The sequence below is a fragment of the Phoca vitulina genome, unplaced genomic scaffold, assembly GCF_004348235.1.
Source record: "Phoca vitulina isolate PV1807 unplaced genomic scaffold, GSC_HSeal_1.0 scaffold14, whole genome shotgun sequence".
In the NCBI taxonomy this organism is placed as follows: Eukaryota; Metazoa; Chordata; class Mammalia; order Carnivora; family Phocidae; genus Phoca; species Phoca vitulina.
Genome location: NW_022589717.1, coordinates 30,181,391 through 30,202,329, shown reverse-complemented (window position 1 = coordinate 30,202,329; position 20,939 = coordinate 30,181,391). Strand labels below are relative to the sequence as shown.

At 41.5% G+C, this 20,939-nt stretch overlaps 1 long non-coding RNA gene across 1 annotated transcript in view; it reads right to left on the bottom strand.

Annotated features, from left to right (window-relative positions):
- The window catches only part of LOC116637568, a 64,267-nt gene extending 44,452 nt beyond the window's left edge, over positions 1-19,815 (bottom strand). Inside the window, exon 1 of the long non-coding RNA XR_004300498.1 lies at positions 19,643-19,815. This is a non-coding gene — a long non-coding RNA (uncharacterized LOC116637568). The remainder of the gene's footprint in view (positions 1-19,642) is intronic.
- Between the last annotated feature and the right edge of the window lie 1,124 nt (positions 19,816-20,939).

Sequence of the window (20,939 nt, the reverse complement as noted above, 5' to 3'; positions counted from 1 at the left end):
GCCATCAGAAAGGATGAATACCCAATATTTGCATCAATATGGATGGAACTGGAGGGGATTATGCTAAGTGAAATAAGTCAAGCAGAGAAAGACAATTATCATATTGTTTCACTCATATGTGGAACATAAGGAATAGCATGGAGGACATTAGGAGAAGGAAAGGAAAAATGAAGGAGGAGAAATCAGAGGGGGAGACAAACCATGAGAGACTATGGACTCCAGGAAACAATCTGAGGGTTCTAGAAGGAAGGGGGTGGGGGGATGGGCTAGTCTGGTGATGGGTATTAAGGAGGGCACGTGCTGCAAGGAGCACTGGGTGTTATATGCAAACAAGGACTCATGGAGCACTACATCAAAAACTAATGATGTACTATATGGTGACTAACATAGCAGAATTAAATAAATAAATAAATAAATAAATAAATAAATAAATAAAATAAAAAAACAATTCACAGTTTTTAACCCACAAATATTCTTCTGAATCCCTTATTATAATAGTACTTCTCTGAAAGCAATTTTAGTGTCTTTTGTATTTAGGGTCCCCAATAACTGCACATGGCAGGTGCTCCATAATGTTACTCTAATGAGCTGAATGTGTTTATGATTCATTAATACTTAAAACTAGAAGAATTTATCTTAAAGAAGTAACCAAGAAAATGAACAAAGGTTTAGCTATAAGGATATCCACTGTAGCTTATTTAACATAGTAAAAAAAGGGGGGGCACCTGGGTGGCATAGTTGGTTAAGCAACCAGCTCTTGGTTTTGGTTCAGGTCATGATCTCAGGGTCCTGGGATCAAGCCCTGTGTGAGGCTGTGAGCTCAGTGCGGAGTCTGCTTGGGACTCTCCCTCCCTCTCTCTGCCCCTCCCCCCCGCTTGCTCTCTCTCTCTCAAATAAATAAATCTTTAAAAACTAAAATACTAAATAAATAAAAAATTAATTAAACAGTAAAACTATTGGAACCAACATATATATCAATTGTAAGTTGGTTTGTACCATATACTAGTATGCCACTGAAAATGATATGGTGACAAACATTTAATGACATCATTATTCAAAGTACATTATTCAAAAAATCAGACATTCATAGTATAATCTCATTCTCATTTGTGATATATATATATTAAAGTTTTTATGTTTATAATCCATATTGTTGTGGTTACCACAGAAGGCATGATGGACAACGCTGACCCTACCATCTGATTTTGGCTCAGATGTAGAGATTGATTTTGATGCCACACACACACCAAGAGCATATGAAAAGGTTTATTGCTCACATAATGAGGCTTTCTGGAAGAGCAGGGAAGGTTCTCAATCAGGTCCAAAAATGGCTTGAGAGAGTGGAGTAAGGAGACTGGCTTGGATTTTATTATAATTAAGGGGCAGGGCTGGGGTGAGGGTTTCCATATGTGGACCGGAACTTATGTGTTTTGAACTTCTTGCTGTGGCTAAAGGAGGGAGAAATAGGTCTTTCTTATCAGCTTGTCCAAATGCAAAGGGGAATGGTCTCTCTCTCTCTTTTTTTAAGATTTCTTTATTTATTTGAGAGAAAGAGAGGGCGGGAGTGGGGGAGGGGCAGAGGAAGAGAATCTCCTGCAGACCCCCCACTGAGCTCAGGGCCTGACGTGAGGCTCGACCTCACAACCCATGAGATCATAACCTGGGCGGAAACCAAGAATCACATGCCCAATGGACTGAGCCACCCAGGTGCCCGGAGATTGGTCTCTTTACAACTTACATTGATCATGTCATTTCCTTTCTTTTACCTTTCTTTAGTTTTTTTTAAATTTGTGGTCAGGTAAAGTATAAAATCCTAATCATGACCTTCAGGGTCCTCTGCCCTCTCGCTCCTGCCTACTTCTCCAAGTTTCACCCTTCACCATCCTGCAGCTCTTTCTCTCCGCCCCATTTGGGACTTCTCAGTTCCTGCATTCCTTCAGGAATATGCCTTCAGGCCCAGGAATGTGCGCTGTAGTTTCTTCTACTTGGAACCTTTGCTTTTTTCCAGAACACAAATTATATTAACCCTGAACATCTCAACTTTAAATGTCACTTCCTCTGGAGGACCTTCATTGTCCCCTTCAGCACAGGTGAGGGCCCCCAGCTATAATCCTAGGCTCCCTGAATATTCCCTTTCCTAATATTCATCATATCTCAAGTAACATGTTTGTTGGGGCCTTCCAGACATTGTACCAAGTGTTTCCCTTGTATTCTCTTATTTAAACCTCATAATAACCTATGTGGATACAAAGAAGAAAAAGCAGATGTTCAGAGATCATGTAACCTCCCAAAGTCACATAAGCAGTAAGGAATAATGATAAATACTGGAAATTTCTTGAGTACCCATAGGATACAATTTGCTCAAAATACTAGCCAACCAAGATTACAAAGGACACCACTTCATGACTGGGAGGAAGAAAAGAAGAAAATATAGGTCAATTTCAGTAAGAGCTAGGCTATAAGAGATAAACTGATCTGAAAAGGAAGGGAAGGCAGAGTCCGCTGGGAAGAAGAGCTAAGCCCCAAAGGGGACATGGATTTGAGGATCAGTATGAAGGGATCTGGCTTTAGAAGCAGCCTCTCATGGCAGAGTGCTCTCTCTCTCTCAAATTAAATAAATAAATAATCTTAAAAAAATAATGTGGGTAAAAACACTCTCCTAAATAAAGCCCTTTCTTTCTTTTTTTTTCCTTAATCATCTTTTCTTATAGGTCTGTTCATCAAGTATTTGGTCAGCATTACCCTCATTCTATAATGCTGGTTTATCTGGGCACCCAATTCTAGAATGACACTCATTTACCTGATGGATGCTATCTCACAATCTTCTGGCATCCAGTTTTACTACTGAGAGGTTTGCTATCAGTCTAATTGTGAACCTTGATGTGTTGTCTTTTCCCTTACATGCTCTTATGACCTTAGTTTTGGCTTTTTAGACAGTTGCACTGTGATATATCTCGTATGGATTTCTTTTTGTTTAATCTGTTTGGGAGTGATCGATTCTCCTCAATTCTGTGGCTATATATGCTTCATCAACCTTGAAAAATGCTCTTTGGACATTACTTCTCCCCCCATTCTTTATATCCTCTTCTTCTAGAGCTCTTAACTGGATAGAATGTTAGACCTTATGATTCTATCCACATATTTCTGACTTCTCTCTAACTTTCCATCTCTTTTCCCTGGGCTGCATTCTAGATCATTTTCTCAGATCCATTTTCCAGTTCTTTAATCTTCCATTAATTGTATCTAATCTGCTGTTTAATCAATCCACTGAGTTTTTACTTCAATGACTATATGCTTAATTAATAGAAGTTCATTTGGTTTTTATTCAAATCCATCTAAACCTCTGGACGTTTCTTGTTCTTAACTCAGGTTTTTATTCCATCTTTATTTCTTTAAACATCTTTAACATGTTTATTCTCTTCTGCATCAAATCATTCCAATTTATGATTTCCATAGACATTTACATATATTTTGAAATTTTGGACTCCTTTTAGATTTGATGAGGCTTTATCCATGGAGCAGCCTCTTCTAAGGAAACATCCTGGATTTGCATTTGCTTCTATAAGAGGTCCTGGTGATACTAGCAACCATGAACGCCTATAAGTAAATTGCCGAATAAATTACTTGGACTGTAGTTTTCCCAAACCATAGAAGTAGTATACATTTGAACACCGACCTGTGTGAAAGCAGGTCTATGATCACAGATTCTCAGGGCAGAGGCTGTTCCCCCACAATGAACCCCAGGCTGAGACAGATAGGTTTCCTTGTGATCCTTCCTTCCTTAAAAAAAAAAATTAAAGTCTCTGTTTTTGAGAACTAACATGTCCACTTATTTCAGATACCATTTTATTTGTCAGCTCACCACTGCTGTTTCGAAGGAGCTCCTATATGTAAAATGAAGTTAACTGTTGCTCTCAAAAACACCTGCTTGTCTGCTCTCAGCTCAATCCTAATCCTGCCTGATTGCATTTCCACAGCGGCTCTTGATGTCATATCTCCATGATCCACCCACCATCTTTCATTAGACTCAGCATGTCCTGTGCACCGATGAAGTACAAATACGCTGTGACCAGGAGCCAGGGACGTAGGTGGAGGGAGCGTATCTCGTTATGTCACCTAGCTGGGAACCAAGTGCCCCAGGAATGAACTAAGTGCTTGTGAATTCAGAGGAGGTGCGAGAGGAAGAATTTCCACTAGACGTTGTAACATCTGTGGTTAAGCAGAGAGAGAAATAGGTAGGGTATGTGTGTTAGGTTAAAATGAATGGCACTGAAAAACAGCCGCAGGCTTTCTACAAAACAAGTGTTTGTTACTCCAAAATCTACTCTTGGCTTTTCTGTCTAACTCGCTACAGTCAGTTGTTTTGATCAGGATCCGTTTATTGCAAGCCTTCTGTGGACAGGCCCTGTGATAGACAGACACGAGGCATTCGCAGGTAAAAAGTAGAATCCCCAGCTCACAAAGAGCTCATGGTGCAGGGAGAGGCAGACAGAGGATCGCAGCACATCTCCCTTAGCTACATGATCATTTCCTCCAGGGCCGGCCCAGATGTTTACTCACCTGTGTGTCCCCAGCCCACAGCACAAACCTGTACCTTGTAGTCCTCAGTAAAACAACGGAAGTATGAAGTACATGGAACCTTCAAACCTCTTATGACCAACAATCTTTAACCCCCAAGGGTTAAAGTTGAATTCCTTTTTCTGTCCTGCTATTGGTTTAGATATACCAAGGGGACACCACTGTAGCAGCTAATGGCTGTCAGAGAATTTCTGCTTCCTTTACTCTAGGCCCTGGACATTAACAACCACAGTGGTTCTTAAGAAAGTCCTTTTGCTACTCTTAAGAGTTTCTGCTATTACTGAGCACTTGGAAGAAAGGCTTTTTAAATGATCAACACTTTGAAACCACATGTGTCCAACTACATGCCAAAGAAAGACAGGATGGAAGGGAGAGAGGGAGGGAGGGAAGAATAAAGAACATAAAAGAAAAGACCTTACCAAAGGTACACATTCATGCTTTTAATGGTGTCTGGACAATTCTTCCCACCCTCCATATCTGTGATAGCAGATCCTTGCAGAGTCTCCTTCTATGAATATTTTGAAAGAAAATATTTTAAACTTTTATTCATGAAGAGTTTACTTTTGATTACACATGCTAAAACAAGAAACATGTGTGATATATGAGTAGAATCCTATACCTTTCACTATTGGAATAAAGAAATTAATATGCATTGAAAAAGGTGTTCTGTTTCAGGCACTTTTCACACAATGTTTCATTTAGTTTTCCAAACAACCCTGTAAGGCAGGTATTATAATACCCATTTTATAGACAAGGAACCTGAACCAAAGAAAGGCTGAGTGAAGCCTAGAAGTGAAACGTGTGGGCTTTTGAACCTAGACAAACCACTTGGCTTCTCTGAGTTTCTTCATCTTTAAAACAGGACACTGACAGTATCTATCTCATAGGATTGTTGCAAATACATAATCTCTTCTTGTTCTTGCAAAGTGATTTACCAAATTTGAAAGGTCCTCGAGCAATTTATTTCCAGTAAAGAGTCATGCTTCCCATCAAATCAAAGTTAAGAATAAAAGTTACCAATAGGGGGGCGCCTGGGTGGCTCAGTCGTTAAGCGTCTGCCTTCGGCTCAGGTCATGATCCCAGAGTCCTGGGATCGAGCCCCGCATCGGGCTCCCTGCTCCACGGGGAAGCCTGCTTCTCCCTCTCCTACTCCCCCTGCTTGTGTTCCCTCTCTCGCTGTGTCTCTCTCTGTCAAATAAATAAATAAAAAATCTTTAAAAAAAAAAAAAAAGTTACCAATAGGGACACTTGGGTGGCTCAGTCGGTTAAGCATCTGCCTTCAGCTCAGGTCATAATCCCGGGGTCCTGGGATAGAGTGAGGTCCTGGGATTGAGTCCCACACCAGGTTCCCTGCTCAGCAGGGAGTCTACTTCTCCCTCTGCCTCCCTCCCCCCCCCCCCCCAGCGTGTGCTCTCTCTCTTCGCTCACTCTCTGTCTCTCAAATAAATAAATAAAAATCTTTAAAAAAATAAATAAAAGTTGCCAATACATATCCCTGAAAGACATGAGTTTTGTTTTGTTTGTCTCCCTGCATGATCATGAAGTTTTGTGTTCAGGGACTCCTGATGTGGGCATGTTCTCTCCAGCTAAGCACCGAAGCACTGGAGAGAACATGGTTACAGGGTGATCTCTATGCCCTCCCAAAAAAGGAGGTCAGGCTCGAGTTGTGGAAAATAGGACAAAGCACCTGAAATTGTGTGAACTCCCATAGCACCAGCTGAAGCTGCTTAGATATGGTTACTCATAAAAAGAGCATGTCATCAGCTTGCAGAGGCCCTAAAGCTGCCGAGGACACTTCTCATTAATCTGAAGGCTGTCCATGGCACGCAGCGGCACCAAAGCCAAAAAGCAACTTCGCCAATATGAAATTTGGTGTTACACTATGGTATGTGTAATCTAAAACATATTTGTAATATATAACACCTAAGAACAGGTTATGTGTTATGACAAGTATGTTTTATATTGTGTTCAGTTACTATTCCAACAGGGAGCAGACAGGGTTTAGGCTATAAAGGCCCAACTTTGATATTCCCAGGCTGGGACGTGCTCCTCAAGGTATTATGGTTTCCATATTTGTTTTCTAATAAACAAATTAAACAAATTAAAATCTCCCTAGGGCTGTTTTCCTTTCCGTAAGAGAAAAACAGGTCTGCAGCGGAATTCTCTTGGATAAGAGTTAGCATGTTTGGGGGCGCCTGGGTGGCTCGTTTGGTTAAATGTCTGCCTTTGGCTCAGGTCATGATCCCAGGGTCCTGGGATCGAGCCCCGCATCGGGCTCCTTGCTCAGCGGGGAGTCTGCTTCTCCCTCTCCCTCTGGCCCTCCACCCACTTGGGCTCGCATTCTCTCTCTCTCAAATAAATAAGTAAAATCTTCAAAAAAAAAAAAAAAAAGAGTTAGCATGTTTGTCACCACACGGGGACCGCTGAGGCTGAAGTCTGCCCCGTGCTAAGGTTACATCATATTTAAAATATATCAACAGATAATTATGGCAGCAAATCACTCATAGCAGTTACTTTTTTTCGGTAGTGTAAAAATAAGAACCTCTTCTTTAGAAGAAGGATACAGACGAATAAAAATACACTGTCTGCACAGAAATAAGAGCCCTGAAAAGTTATCTCCACAGTAGTCGTTACCAATCATAACTCTGAGCCCGTGCAGACAGCACATTTAGTAGGCCCACGTGAGGGATGCCAACGGCTCGAGGAAGATAAAGTTCATTAGCAGATCTGTTCTGTTTACACTTAAACAGTCAATTGATTTTTTGTGTGTTCCTGGCAGCCAGTATTGATATTACAAATATCCAGGGACCTGCAAAAGTGTTTGTATTTCAAAAGTGGGATTGAACGTCTTTCACATTTCACAGGGAGCCAAACTCAGACAGTGCAAAGGAAACAGCGCCAATGAAAAGCAGGATGTTTGCCTGAAACGTGGAGCTTTTCAAACTGAAAGGCTCATAAAAGAATGTACTCATTTCACTTCCCTTCCCGTTGTGACACAGAATGTATCACCTGCAGCGAAATCCATCAGCTGGAACCCAAATGAGGGTAAGAGTAGAAAGGTAGGTAATGACTTGTACTAAAGAACTTCATGTTTGTAAGAAGCACAATTTCAATGTAAACCTCCATGTCCAAAGCAGGGTCCAAAGTAATTTTAAACACTGCCTTGATTCATTAGTCAATAGATCTTTACTACCACACACATAAAGTAGTTTATAAACATAAATAGATAACTAATTGAGGCAGCTGACAGAGCAGATTTATACCGAACACAGATCAACCTAAGAGTTATACCAAAATCTAATTAGACCAAATTAAACCGCCTTAACTGTTTATCACATGATACGCGGGCTTCTTGCTTAGGAACAGATCGCGTAAATGTCAATAACCTCCCATTATGTCATCTCCAGTGACAACTGCTCTTTTCAAATCAACGCCAGTCTCCCTGGCTATCTTGTCAAGGGCAGCGACACACTCCAGAGGACGGCGCCCCCAGCAGGGCTGACCATGCGCACGCCTGCCCGAGCCAGAAGACACGCCCCGCGGCCATCGCTCCGACGTGAGTCCAATCACCAGTTTACATCCAACGATCCCTCTTTTTTTCCTTTTAGAGGGAGGTACACAAAAGGCACCCATCAGATGCATGGCTAATAACCGATGTCAACAGAGATTTAACAGTTGGGTCCTAATAAAACTATCTGTGGGCTATTAAAGAAAAGATTAGTTTTAATCTTCAAAATTCGCTGGATTTTCTAAATAATCCTCTAGAGAGGACTGATGTAATCGATTAACTTTCAGAAACTCTAATTAATTCCATCTCTGATGGTGTCTTGCTGAGACAGTCCATGTGGAATACTACAGAGTGGAGAAAGCTAGAGATTCCAAATTCTAGAATTCTAGAGTAGATAGGACTCTAGTGATCACCTAATCCAGTGAGTCTCATCTTTTTTTTTTTTTTTTTTTAAGATTTTAATTATTTATTTTGACAGAGAGGGAGAGACAGAGTGAGCACAAGTAGGGGAACGGCAGAGGGAGAAGCAGGTTCCCCGCTGAGCAGGGAGCCCGACGCGGGTCTTGATCCAGAGGCCCCGGGATCACGACCCGAGCCCGAGGCAGACGCTCAGCCAACTGAGCCACCCAGGCGCCCCGAGTCTTACCTTTTTAAGATATTCTTTGGGGAATCTGAGAAAACTATGGATCCTCTCTTAGGGGGAAAAAGGATTTTTGCTCATAATTTTAGGGGCATCTCAGATTCCCTAAAATGCATCTTTGGTCACCAGATTAGAAAATCTTGACCTAATCCAACCACTTCATTTACAGAAGAAGAAGTAAGAGTACAGAGAGGCTCAGTGACTTGTCCAGGGTCATGCAGCTTATTAATGACGGAGGCAGGATGAAGACCCTGCTCTTTCCACTCCTTGCCTGCCGGCCGTCATCTGCAATATCACACTCTACATGGATTTGTGTGTGTGGTTAATGACACAGGTCATCAGACAGCACCTGCAAAGCTCTGCTAAACCACTCCGATTAACTGGCCAAAGAATGATTATTAAGTGTACATAATTAGAATGTATACCCACTAGTCCTCTTTCTAACCAAGCACAACATTTTTTTCTGTTTTCACTCTCCTCTACCTATTCCAGTACATCTGAACTCAGCCCCGTCCTCCTCCCCAACTCCACCAACACTTTCTTAAAAGTCCTCCCTCCCTGGGCTCTGGTGACACTGCACTACCCAGGTTCTCCCCCTTTCCCCTTCCCTTCCCCTCACCCCTCCTCCTTTGCCTCCACCACCCCTTCTCTTTCCTTTTTCCTAACTTAACCCGATTCTCCCTCATATCCATTCCCACCCCTTGTACAGAAATCCTTCCCAGTCATAGCTTCAACTGTTACTTCTATTTTTTTTAATTTTTTTTTAAAGATTTTATTTATTTATTTGAGAGACAGCAAGAGAGAGAGCAGGAGGGAGCGGCCGAGGGAGAGGGAGAATCAGACTCCCCACTGAGCAGGGAGCCCATGACATGGGGCTTGATTCCAAGACCTTGAGATCATGACCTGAGCCAAAGGCAGAGGCTTAAATGGCTGAGCCACCCAGGCGCCCCTCAACTGTTACTTCTATTGAAGGAAACTCCCTCCCCCAAACCTCTCTCTTTGCACCCTCTCATCTAAGAAGCATTAGTGTCTTGGACCTTGTTTGTCCTGTGATATCTGGCTCTATGTCTGCCACTCAGCAAGAGCAGTACAAACTTTTGTGTGTGTAATTGACATTTCATGATTCCAAAGTGAAAGATAACGTACAAATAACATATTTACCACTAATACCTGGGGTTCATAAGAAGTTTTGATAAGTCTGACACCTTGCTTTCTTTTTTGCTTTATTTTCTCTGGGTAACTAATTTTTTCAAAGGGGATACAGCTCCTCCTAGTGGATAATAATATTTTAAAATACAGACCTCCTGGGGCGCCTGGGTGGTTCAGTGGGTTAAGTATCTGACTCTTGATCTCAGCTCAGGTCTTGATCTCAGGGTCATGAGTTCAAGCCCGTGTTGGGCTCCACACTGGGCTTGGAGCCTACTTAAAAAGAAAAATACAGATCTCCTAACTCTTAATGTATTCTGAAATGCATCAACAATAAAACTAAAGTGTACATAATAACTACATGCAGACTATTAATCATTCAAAGCTCTTCAGCTTAAAGATCTCAAACAACAACACTTCTAAGGGACTTAGTCTTTTTAATCAGAGATATATTTTTAATAATTAAAAGAGAGATATTCAGTAATGTCACTTCAAGTTACCTCAGTATCTAACTGCAAAAGGCTTTCCTGGTTAGCCCAATAAATCATAGCACTATGAAAATGAGGCCAGAGTCTTGGGTTTGGTTCAATTATGGTCAGCAGCTTATATGGTTCCACAGCTATAAATTTCATCCTGACTCAAGGAAGATATTCTAATAAGATTTGCCCTGTACCACAGAAGACCCAGGGTGAGGAGAGCAAAAACCAGTACAATCTTAACTCTCACTGGAAATCTACCCAAATATGCCAGTGGGTTAACAGTGGCTATATTTTAAAATATTCTTTCATCTAATGACAACTGCCTTCTCTCCTCAGAACTACATCAAAGTTACTAATAAAGCCCTCTCAAATGTTGAGTTATTTAATTATTTTAGTGACTATATCAAATAGTTATATATAGTTATAGCTGTAGATATAAATATATATTTATCTATATCCTCTCATTCTTAAAATATGACATGCTGCTGAATATAGGAAATTGAGATGATTTAATGATATTTTTCAAATTACCTTTTTAGTGAATGTCTTTTATATACAGAGCCATGGCATCTGCATAAAATCAGGAACATAACCCAAGATCCTCAAAATATAACAATAAATGTGTTAACCACTCTAAAATGTATTTAGTTAACTCAAAGGTAACAGTGCAGACAAATCAATCCTTTAGTTACTAGCAAGGTTACATTAATAACAATATTTATGTTGTTTGGAAAGAACCAATGCCATGTGATTTTGAAAATATAATCAATCGATGTAAAGGTCTAACATTATGTTCCATAGAAACTGAACTTTCATTATCCCCAAAGTTATAAAATAAGGATCAAACAAAACTTATCACTTCTCTTTGTTATCTCCTAGCAGTTTTAAATCCAAAGTTTTATTAAAACCTAAAATTCTCAACACGATCCATGCCCTGAGCATTCATCACTAAAATCCTACACTAATTCTCAGGGGAAGCCAATGGTGTCTCCTTCGCTTGAGAGATTATAAAAACAGATGCAAGAAACCAAAAGGGTAGATTGGAGTAAGTTATCATAGGTGATGAAGTTATTCCAAAGTACCTCATTTGCAGTCAAACTGTAGTTTAAAGCACAAATTAGATAATTACTTGTGTTCCTATAGGTTTATTTTTTAAATTAATTCTACCAAGTAAAAACAGCTATTTACATAAGCTAAATATCACAAAGTTGATGACATAGCTATATTAAGACTTTTACATATTCTCTAACAAGCTAAATAATTTGAATGATTTTCTTGTCTAAATGGAATTTCTGTTGGGATATAGTCCATGCTTCAGGCCAATTTCTAGGCCTTAAATATTAAAATTTAAAAATCGAATCCACTGGAACTAACAAATATTTCAAAGTTAGGACTAAGATATTTATCATGTACTATCTATGACAGCTTACTATTTTTTTTTTATAAGTTTTTTTTTTTTTTTTAAGATTTTATTTATTTATTTGAGAGAGAGAGAATGAGAGAGAACACATGAGAGGGGATAGGGTCAGAGGGCAAAGCAGACTCCCTGCTGAGCAGGGAGCCCGATGCGGGACTCGATCCAGGGACTCCAGGATCATGACCTGAGCCGAAGGCAGTCGCTTAACCAACTGAGCCACCCAGGTGCCCGACAGCTTACTGTTAATAAAGCTTTTCATATGTATAATTTTAGTGCTACATAAGATTTAGTTGCTGGATGTCTCATCACTTATGGAACCATTTCATTATTGTTGGGCATTTAGGCCTTTAGATTTTTGTGTATATTGTAAATGAGGCCACATTACCCATCTATGTGAACAAAGCTCTTACAGAGTTAGCTGTATTTCCTTAAGATATTTCTGCCTTAAGAGTTAGTAACTAACCAAGTGACTTACATTTTCTTCTAATAATGAGAAGGCCTAACACTGTAAAGCTTTATAATAAGTCACTTACGTAAACATTGTCTTGTGTAATTATCCTTTAAAGTATGGTTACATGGTTATTAAAATGACTATAGACGGTTTTACTTTTGCAGCAGTTAGCAGGCACATAATTATCTCTGAGAGATAAGCAAAAACCAAACAATCTAGCTTCTCTCCATATAGTAGCTGAGGAACTAGAAGTAAAGCACAAAGTATAATTTACTTTTGTAAAAATTTAATAATAATTTAATCAAAATTGAAAAATGCATAAGTAAAATTTTATTTCCTTTACATTACCCAAATACTGAATCTGTAGATACATGCTTATGCATTTTGGGGATATGCCCCTGGAAACCCTTTCTACCTTACTGAGCTTTCTTTGCCATTGTACTTTACATTCAAACACTGCCATATTGGGGTGATAATCCACGTACTTAGTCTTGCTAACTGAAGGAAAAGTAAATTATTATAGAGTTAGAGAAAAGACAAGAAAATGAAAAAATATCTATAGCAGTAGTAGATTTTCCCATTTCCCAGTGCTCTCCAGACATTATTTCCTTCAAATGGAAAGGATTCTTTCTAAAAGAAATTATATATTGCCAATTCATCAGGTGTAAAATCCTCTTTTCTATTCTAAGCAAAAACCGACTCTGCCCTTCACAGCTTTTGGTATGATGTAAATATGAGAAGCCAAAGAGAAAGTCTGCTCTTACTAAGCCTCTGGGTTTCCTCCTTCCTTCATTCTAAAATAATTTATTGACTTCAAGTTACTCCCTTATTAAAAACCTCATTCAAAGGCAATGCCCAAGGTACAAAACAAGAGACATAAAACTCTAAAGAAAAATACTACCATAAAATATTTTTTCCTCCTAAGCAGTGGTATGTTTAAAGGTACGGGCTTTATCTTAATGTGGTGTCCCTAGTCTCCAGCACTGTACCTAATGGGCACTTAGCAAAATTTGGTTGAATTAATGTTTGAATGAACAAGAAACACTTTTCAAAACAACTCTTCTTCTAAAAGTTTCTTCACATCACATCTCTCAGTTTTCATACCCACGGATTATGTAAGCCTCTAATTTCTTATTAGCTGCCATAGAATCCTTTATTCTGTCATGTTGAAACTCCTACAACCTACTGTAAAGACTCTATGTAAAGGCTTTTCACAGGTGGAAACTTTTTCCACTAGGTCAGAGACATTGGCACAGCAAAGCCTTATGTCAATACATAAAATAAATAGAGTTAATTAAGAAGTATTTCTTAATTACTGAGTTACTCATTTATACTTTTTTCCCCTATAATGCAAGAGAGATGGATGGATTTTATAACCATAAAAGAGTAAACTCAGACATGATGTAATATATGTATGGAAAACCCATTAAAATAAATGAAGAAATTGATGAAAGAGAAATGGTCCAATAATTAATTCTGTGTGATTTCTCCAGGACACTTGAGCTCAGAAAAGTCACCAGCAACTGCTTTGAGATGAGGAGCAGTACCATTGGCTGAAACATTAGGTGTCAGTCTCCAATTGAGCCATTCTATAGACCACACACAGAACAGAATCTTTTCATCACTGATTTCAGAGAAGGAAGAAAAATCTCACTTTGTGATTTCATGTCAAGATGTTTAGTAGAAGTGTGAAATTCAAACAGGGCACCAGTGGTTGTGTTTGTGATCGTGGGAATATTGTGGTAAGGGAGAAAAGGAAGACAAGAACAAATGGATGCCACAAAAATCAGACAAAGCCTGCTTTGTTGCTGATGGATAATTCAAATGACCACTGTAGGCTTCAGGGACAATGTAAAATCCAAGACAGAGATGTAAACTGCATTGCAAATTAGTGTCATGTATTTTTAAATGTTTCATTGTTCAGATTCTTCAATCATATCTGCCAGTGTTTCAATAGCCCAAGAGTAGACGGAGAGGCTCATGAAATCTGCTTTCTTGAGAATAGTCATCTGAACAAGTGTAAGACACAGTAGAAAATCTCCAGAAGGAGCAGAACTGGCTGTCAGTCTGCCTTCCCTTCAGTGATGAGAACTGCAAGGAGCCCGAAGCCCAAAGAGAAGGTGCAAGGATGACCCTCTCCCAAAGGCTGCAAGGTGTCCTCACTCAAGTCACCCTCTGTGGGAACAGAGTTTGAACCAATTTTGTCCCCTCAAACTGTGAGCCTGAGGGCTACTGAAGAATTAAATGAATGAACTTAATTGTACACTGTGTTCATCAGAACTTTTTTAAAAAAGTAAATAGAGATGAGAAGATAGAAATAATCATCTTAAATTATTTCTCTATAGTTTATATTTACAAAAAAAGTTCTCATTTCTTGTTGAGAGTCTTGGGTTTTATTTTTATTTTTTTAAGATTTTATTTATTTATTTGTCAGAGAGAGAGAGGGGGAGAGAGCACAAGCAGGGAGAGTGGCAGGCAGAGGGAGAAGCAGACTCCCCACTGAGCAAGGACCCAGGCGTCCTGGGAGTCTTGGGTTTTAAACAAAGGTAAACAACATGTTGAATTTGGTATAAATCTGGAGATAAATAAAGATCAACAAAAATTATTCTGGGTTCAGGATATAGGTAGTATTCTGTTTTGTATTCCCAAGGCCCAGCACTGTGCTCAAGAAATATTGACGAGTAAATGTTTAACTAAAATAGTGCAAATTATGTTGATATTACAGAATTCCTGATGACTACATATGAGACTAATACATATTCCCAAAGAGTAAACCTATGTGCAATTGATAAATAACAGAAATATTGTGTGTGAGAGGCACTGTGCCGGACAAAGATGAATAAAACCTGGTCCTGTGGGTGCTTACAAGGCCATTATACTTCACTGGAAAACAAAGACATTTACTGGCCACGGCCAACTTCAATGAAGAAGCCGTTTCTTCAAATATAATGTTCCATGGTCAAGCACATTGTTGTCTTCTCCAGGTTTAGGAAAACTCTAACCTTGTTGAGACCTCACATGTTGGGATCATCTTCTCACCCCGCGTGGTGCACTGAGCTCATCCACTCAGGAACCCAACCATGGAGGGGCGGGGCTTCTAGGGAGGCGGGGCTGCCAGGAGGCGGGGCTGCCAGGAGGCGGGGCTGCCAGGAGGCGGGGCTGCCATGTTGGTGTGGGTGTGGACCTAGGAAAAGCTCAAAAGACTACCTGGGTTCTTGAAGTCCTTCTGAGCCTGCATGATTACTGAGGAGGGGGTTGCAAACCAGGGAAAGGGTACATACCAAAGCAGGACTGCTTCGGAACTCCCAGGGAGGTTAAAAGTCTATAAATCTGAGCAACAAGAATATAGAACTGGGCCTGGGACTCAGGGTCCCCTCACCTCACAACCTTCTGTGCCCTAGAGGCCTCAAAACTAACTCAGTTTCAAGAATATGGCCTACACCTTTGGAGTTTCAAGAAAAACTAACTCAAGATGAAAAAAATAATCAGTATGCCATCTGACTTCCTAGTGTCTCCTAACTGCAGTAGGGGCTGACTTCTTGTCCTCAGTTTGCATTGTATACACCTCCTAAAACTGGCCTACACTATAACACAGGAGACTGAGTTTCCTGAGGATAAGGGCATGTCATCTTCCCCTTTGAATCTCTATGCTCTGTCACTGTGTGCTGAACTAAAGTAAATAGTACTCAGAGGGCAAGACCATGCTGAAGAAATGACAGTGTGATAGCTTCTCACCAGATAATTACTTGGATTACCAGTGAGTGAGTTAATCGGTTGAATTTGTGCACAAGGCTTTGTGAGAGACTGAGATAGTAAGAATATATATTGCCTTCTTAAGCATAGCAGGGCCAAAGGACACGGGGAAATTATTCAGGAACAATAGGCTGTCAGATAATCACTTCCATTAGAATCTATAGATATGAGGTATCAATGGCACTAATTTCTCATTTTCTGAGTGCATTGTTATGAACCCTGAAATCACTGACTCTGAAAAGTTTATTTTGGTACACTGTACACAATATCTTCAGTAATATTCATGCCTTATGTATATGGGTGGCTATATAGCTTACAAAACACATTCACACAAAAGTTATCAAAACTGCTTGTTTTTTAGCTTCCTCATAGCCAAATGCTTTATGTATGTTTATGTTTTGCCTTATACTCACAATAAACCTTTGAGGTATTATATTTTGTCCATCCCACAAATGTGGAAAGAGGACCTTCTAAGTTCATACTACTTGTGAGAACGTAACCAGGATTGGCAGCCAAGTTTCTCTAACTACAAAGCCAAAGTTCTTTCCAGCATACAAAATGGCCTCACAACATCATCTTCACTTTTATACTATGATCCAAATATAAATATCACCCTCTGGACTCATTCATTCAATAAACATATATCAATAACCTTCCTTGTGATGTTTGTTCCTCCAACAAAATTTGTATGTTCAATCCTAATGCTCAATGTGATGGTGTTAGGTGGGGCCTCTGGGAAGTGTTTAGGTCATGCATGAGATTAGTGCCCTTATCAAAGAGACCCCACAGAGTTCCCCAGTCCCCGGCAAAAGGAGAAGACACAACAAGAAGTCTATGACCCGGAAGATGGCCTTCACTCAAGTATAATGGCACCCTGGTCTCAGATTTCCAGCCTCTCAGATTTTCCAGCCTCCAGAACTGTGAGAAATAACTTTCTCCACCCAGTCTGTGGTGTTTTGTTATAGCAGCCCAAAGGGACTAAGACACGTGCCGACCACCATCCTAGGCACTGGAGACACAGCAGCAGTCAAAACTATCAAAATCTTGGGGCGCCTGGGTGGCTCAGTCGTTAAGCGTCTGTCTTCGGCTCAGGTCATGATCCCAGGGTCCTGGGATCGAGCCCCGCATCAGGCTCCCTGCTCGGCGGGAAGCCTGCTTCTCCTTCTCCCACTCCCCCTGCTTGTGTTCCCTCTCTCGCTGTGTCTCTCTCTGTCAAATAAATAAATAAAATCTTTAAAAAAAAAAAAACTATCAAAATCTCTGTCCTCTTTGGAGTTTCCATTCTGGAGAGGGGATGGAAGAAGAAAAGAAAAAAAAAAAGCCCCACAAATATCTGTCAACTGGCAAGAGCTGTGGAGAAAGATAATGCAAGGTAAGGGGTGAGGAAGTACCAGGAAGGATAGGGTTGAATGCAGCTATTGGCTATCGAGTGGTCAGGGGTAGGTGTCTTTGATAAGATGATATTTGAGTGAGCAGAGGCCTGAAGGAAGTGAAGGAGCCAGCCCATGGGTTGTCTGGGGGAAGGAACGTTTTTGATGGAGAGACTAGTAAGTGTAAAGTCCCCCATATTGGAGTATGTGCTGGAAGGGATGTGCTTGGCATATTGGAGTAAGAGCTGAGAGATCAGTGTGTCAGCAGTGCCAGTGGGGAAGTGGTGGGGGGCAAGGAAGAGATGAAGCCAGAAAAGAATCTGAGACTAAGTCACACTTTTAGGTCACTGTAAGGACTTTGGATTTTACGCTGAATGCAATGAGCCATTGGACAGTTCTCTTCCAACACAGAACATGACTGACTTGCAGGATTACTGTGAAGAAGGACAAGGGAAAAACCAGGGAGATGAGGTAGGAGGTTATATACTAGAGTCCAATTAGAGGGACGGTAGTTTAGACTAGAGTGAAGGTGGAAGACAGGTTTGACTGCAAGGGTTTTGGCCTGAGCGTAGAGAGCGTAGAAAGATGGGGTTGTCATTGGCTGAGATTTGGGGGTGAAGATCAAGAGTTGATCAAGATCAAGATCAAGAGTTCAGCTTTAAACATGCTATCTCTGAGAAGATGTCAAGAAGGCAACCGGCTATGGGAATATGGATTTCAGAGGAGGACAAGTCCATGTTGGAGGTGTAAGCGTGGAGTCTATATCAAGGTACTGATGTTACATATCATAGATGAGAGTGTCTAAAGAGTGAGTCCAAGAGGAGGCCTGCAGCCCTGCAAACCTTAGCTTTTAGAGATGAAGAGGGACAGTCAAGGAAACTGAGAAGGAGTGGGCAGGGAGGAAGGAGGAAAACTTCAAGAGACTTCAAGAAAAAAGTATTTAAGGAGAAAGTGATCAGTTTGCTCCAATAACTCTGATAGGTCCAGGAAGATGAGGGCCTAGACTGACCACTGCTTTTAGCACTCACTGGCTAGTGGATGGAGGTTATTAGTGCCAGCTTTCCCAAAGTGAGATAAACAAGGTTCCAAGAGATTGAACAATCAAGGTCACATGGTCAATTAGCACCAGAACTGGGCCCAGAACCAAATAATGAACACAGGCCTTCAGAAGTTAGCCATGTTTCTTGAATCCCAGAGCAGGCTCTTCTTCAATAACATATTATGATCTCATCCTTCCCTTGGTAACTGCGATTCATGAGGGGGGACACTTAAAGAACATTAAGACTGTAAACAAAAGGAAATAAACATCAATAGTAGAATTGGGGGGCATAATGACAGACAATGGTTTGGTATTTCATGCCAGAGACAATGGCCCTCAAATCAAATGATACAGACTCTGCAACCAGGGCATGCCCAAGTGTCAAAACACCTTTCGGTGCAAAAAAAAGGTTTACATCTCCCCAAAATGAATTCTCTGTTCATTGTATTTCACTAGATGATTTCCATGTAAATAAATAGATAAATAACCCCAGGCCTGATTACCCTACGTTAATGTGTATGTATAGACCGGGTTTGAATAATGGGGATCTGATTCCCCACCCTTTTCTTCACTTGATTTCCTCCTTATAAAGGGGTCCAAAAAGGGGGAGAGGGAGAACATAATTTTACTTTTAATAAATGAAACAAATCTTTGGGGGACAGGGGGCAAAGGCACAATGAAGCCCTAAACCATTGAGGTACAAAAGCCACAGTTTTAACAGTCCCCACTTCTAACCTCAAATCCACAGCCGCCAACAAACCGAGTCCACCGTGTTGGCAACGTCTGCCGAACGATTTTGTAGAAGATTTTCAACGGGAGGAAAAGCGGGGGATGGACGAAAAGAAGACACAAGCCTACTCGGGCCGGGCCGGCCTGGGCGGGGCCGGGAAGGAGGGGCCGACTAGCACAGGCAGGCAGGACAGGCAGGGAAACGGAGGCAGGCAGGCACTTTTCGAGGGAGGGGTTGAGCAAAGGCCGGCGCCCTGCCCACTCTCTGGAGAGGGGAACGGTCGGTGCCAAGCCAGGACGGGTGGTGGAGAAAAGCACGGTTAGGCAGCTCTAAACTTTACAGAGTCCAAGTGCCATCCCTCGATTGTGGCCCCTACACCTGAGGTCTCCCTCCAGGGCTGCAGTCAACGCCTCGCGCCTCCCTTCCCGCCTTTTTTCCCCCCGAGAACGCAGGGCAGAAAGGAGCGCGGGGTGGACAGGGTGCCGGGGATCAGTGGGAGTGAGCCCGGGGCACAGGCTGCCGCTCGGTTACCTGATGACGCGGAGTCTCCCCCAAAGGCGGAGGCGCAGCCCTCCCATCCCGGCCCGTCACCCGCGCCGGCTTCGGCTGGGGTGCCCCGTAGCCAGGGCCCTGCGCCCTAGCGGGAGAGTCGCCAGCCGCAGGTGCCGCGCCCGGGACTGCTGCAGGCTGCTCCAGGAAGCCGGGAGTCCGAGAACCCGCGCGCGCTCGCGGGGCGGCTTGGCTGGGTAACGGCGCCGCGCGCGCCCCCTGCTGGCCAGGCCGCACCTGCGCGCCGAGCCCGGGGTCTGAGTGCCCCACAGCCAGCCACGCCGGGCTCCAGCGATTTCAACAAGCCTGACCACGAAACACGGTTTAGGGTTGCTGGCTCGGCTCCTTTCCTCTGATTTTGGAGTTTGTGCCAAGGAGTTAAAGATCGTTCCCGCACTCCCCACCCCCTTCCAAATTCTGAGTTTGAGAAGGCAAAATCCAACGAGACAAAAATATGGCAGCCCCCAACTTCTCTTCCAAGGAGCTAGAGAACTGATCCAGGCCAGCTTTGTTTCTCCAGCCAGGTCCGTGAAGAACCTGGTTTTCCTATACTTGCAAGTACCATCTGAGCAAGGCCTGCTGGGAACACAGGATCAGTGCACACATTCTTCCGTAAGTATGAGAGGGATGCAAAAGAAGTAGCACAGGGTGTTTACAGGCTAGTTAAATTTTGGTGGACAGAAAGAGGAGCTAGTCTCCTTTTTATACTTAATATTTGAGCCATTTTGTTTCCATTAATGCACTTATCATTCTTTTTTGTTTCTTTTTTTTTTTTTTAAGATTTTATTTATTTATTTGAGAGAGAGAGACACAGCGAGAGAGGGAACACAAGCAGGGGGAGTGGGAGAGGGAGAAGCGGGCTCCCCATGAGCAGGGAGCTGAGCTGAAGGCAGACGCTTAACGACTGAGCCACCCAGGCGCCCGCTCTATCATTCTTTCAAGTCCCATGGTGCTGGCTCACCTCCTAGATTGAATTTAACAAAGCAAGAGTTTAAGTTAGGAGTAAAATTTTATAATAAAAGGAAGAAAACAGAAACCAGGACTTTCTTTGTTATTGAATAATTAATATAAAGTTTATGGATCTGAGAAGTTACGTGACTAATAGTAAAATAGTTAATATTTATGGAGTTCTTACTATTTACCAGAAGCTGTTCTAAGAGCTTTATTTATTTTATAACAAAAATAGGGTCTTATAAGATGCTGTAAATATTGTATATTTATTAACACATTAAATAAAACAATCCTATGTGATGGATAACATAGTTATCCCCATTTTAAG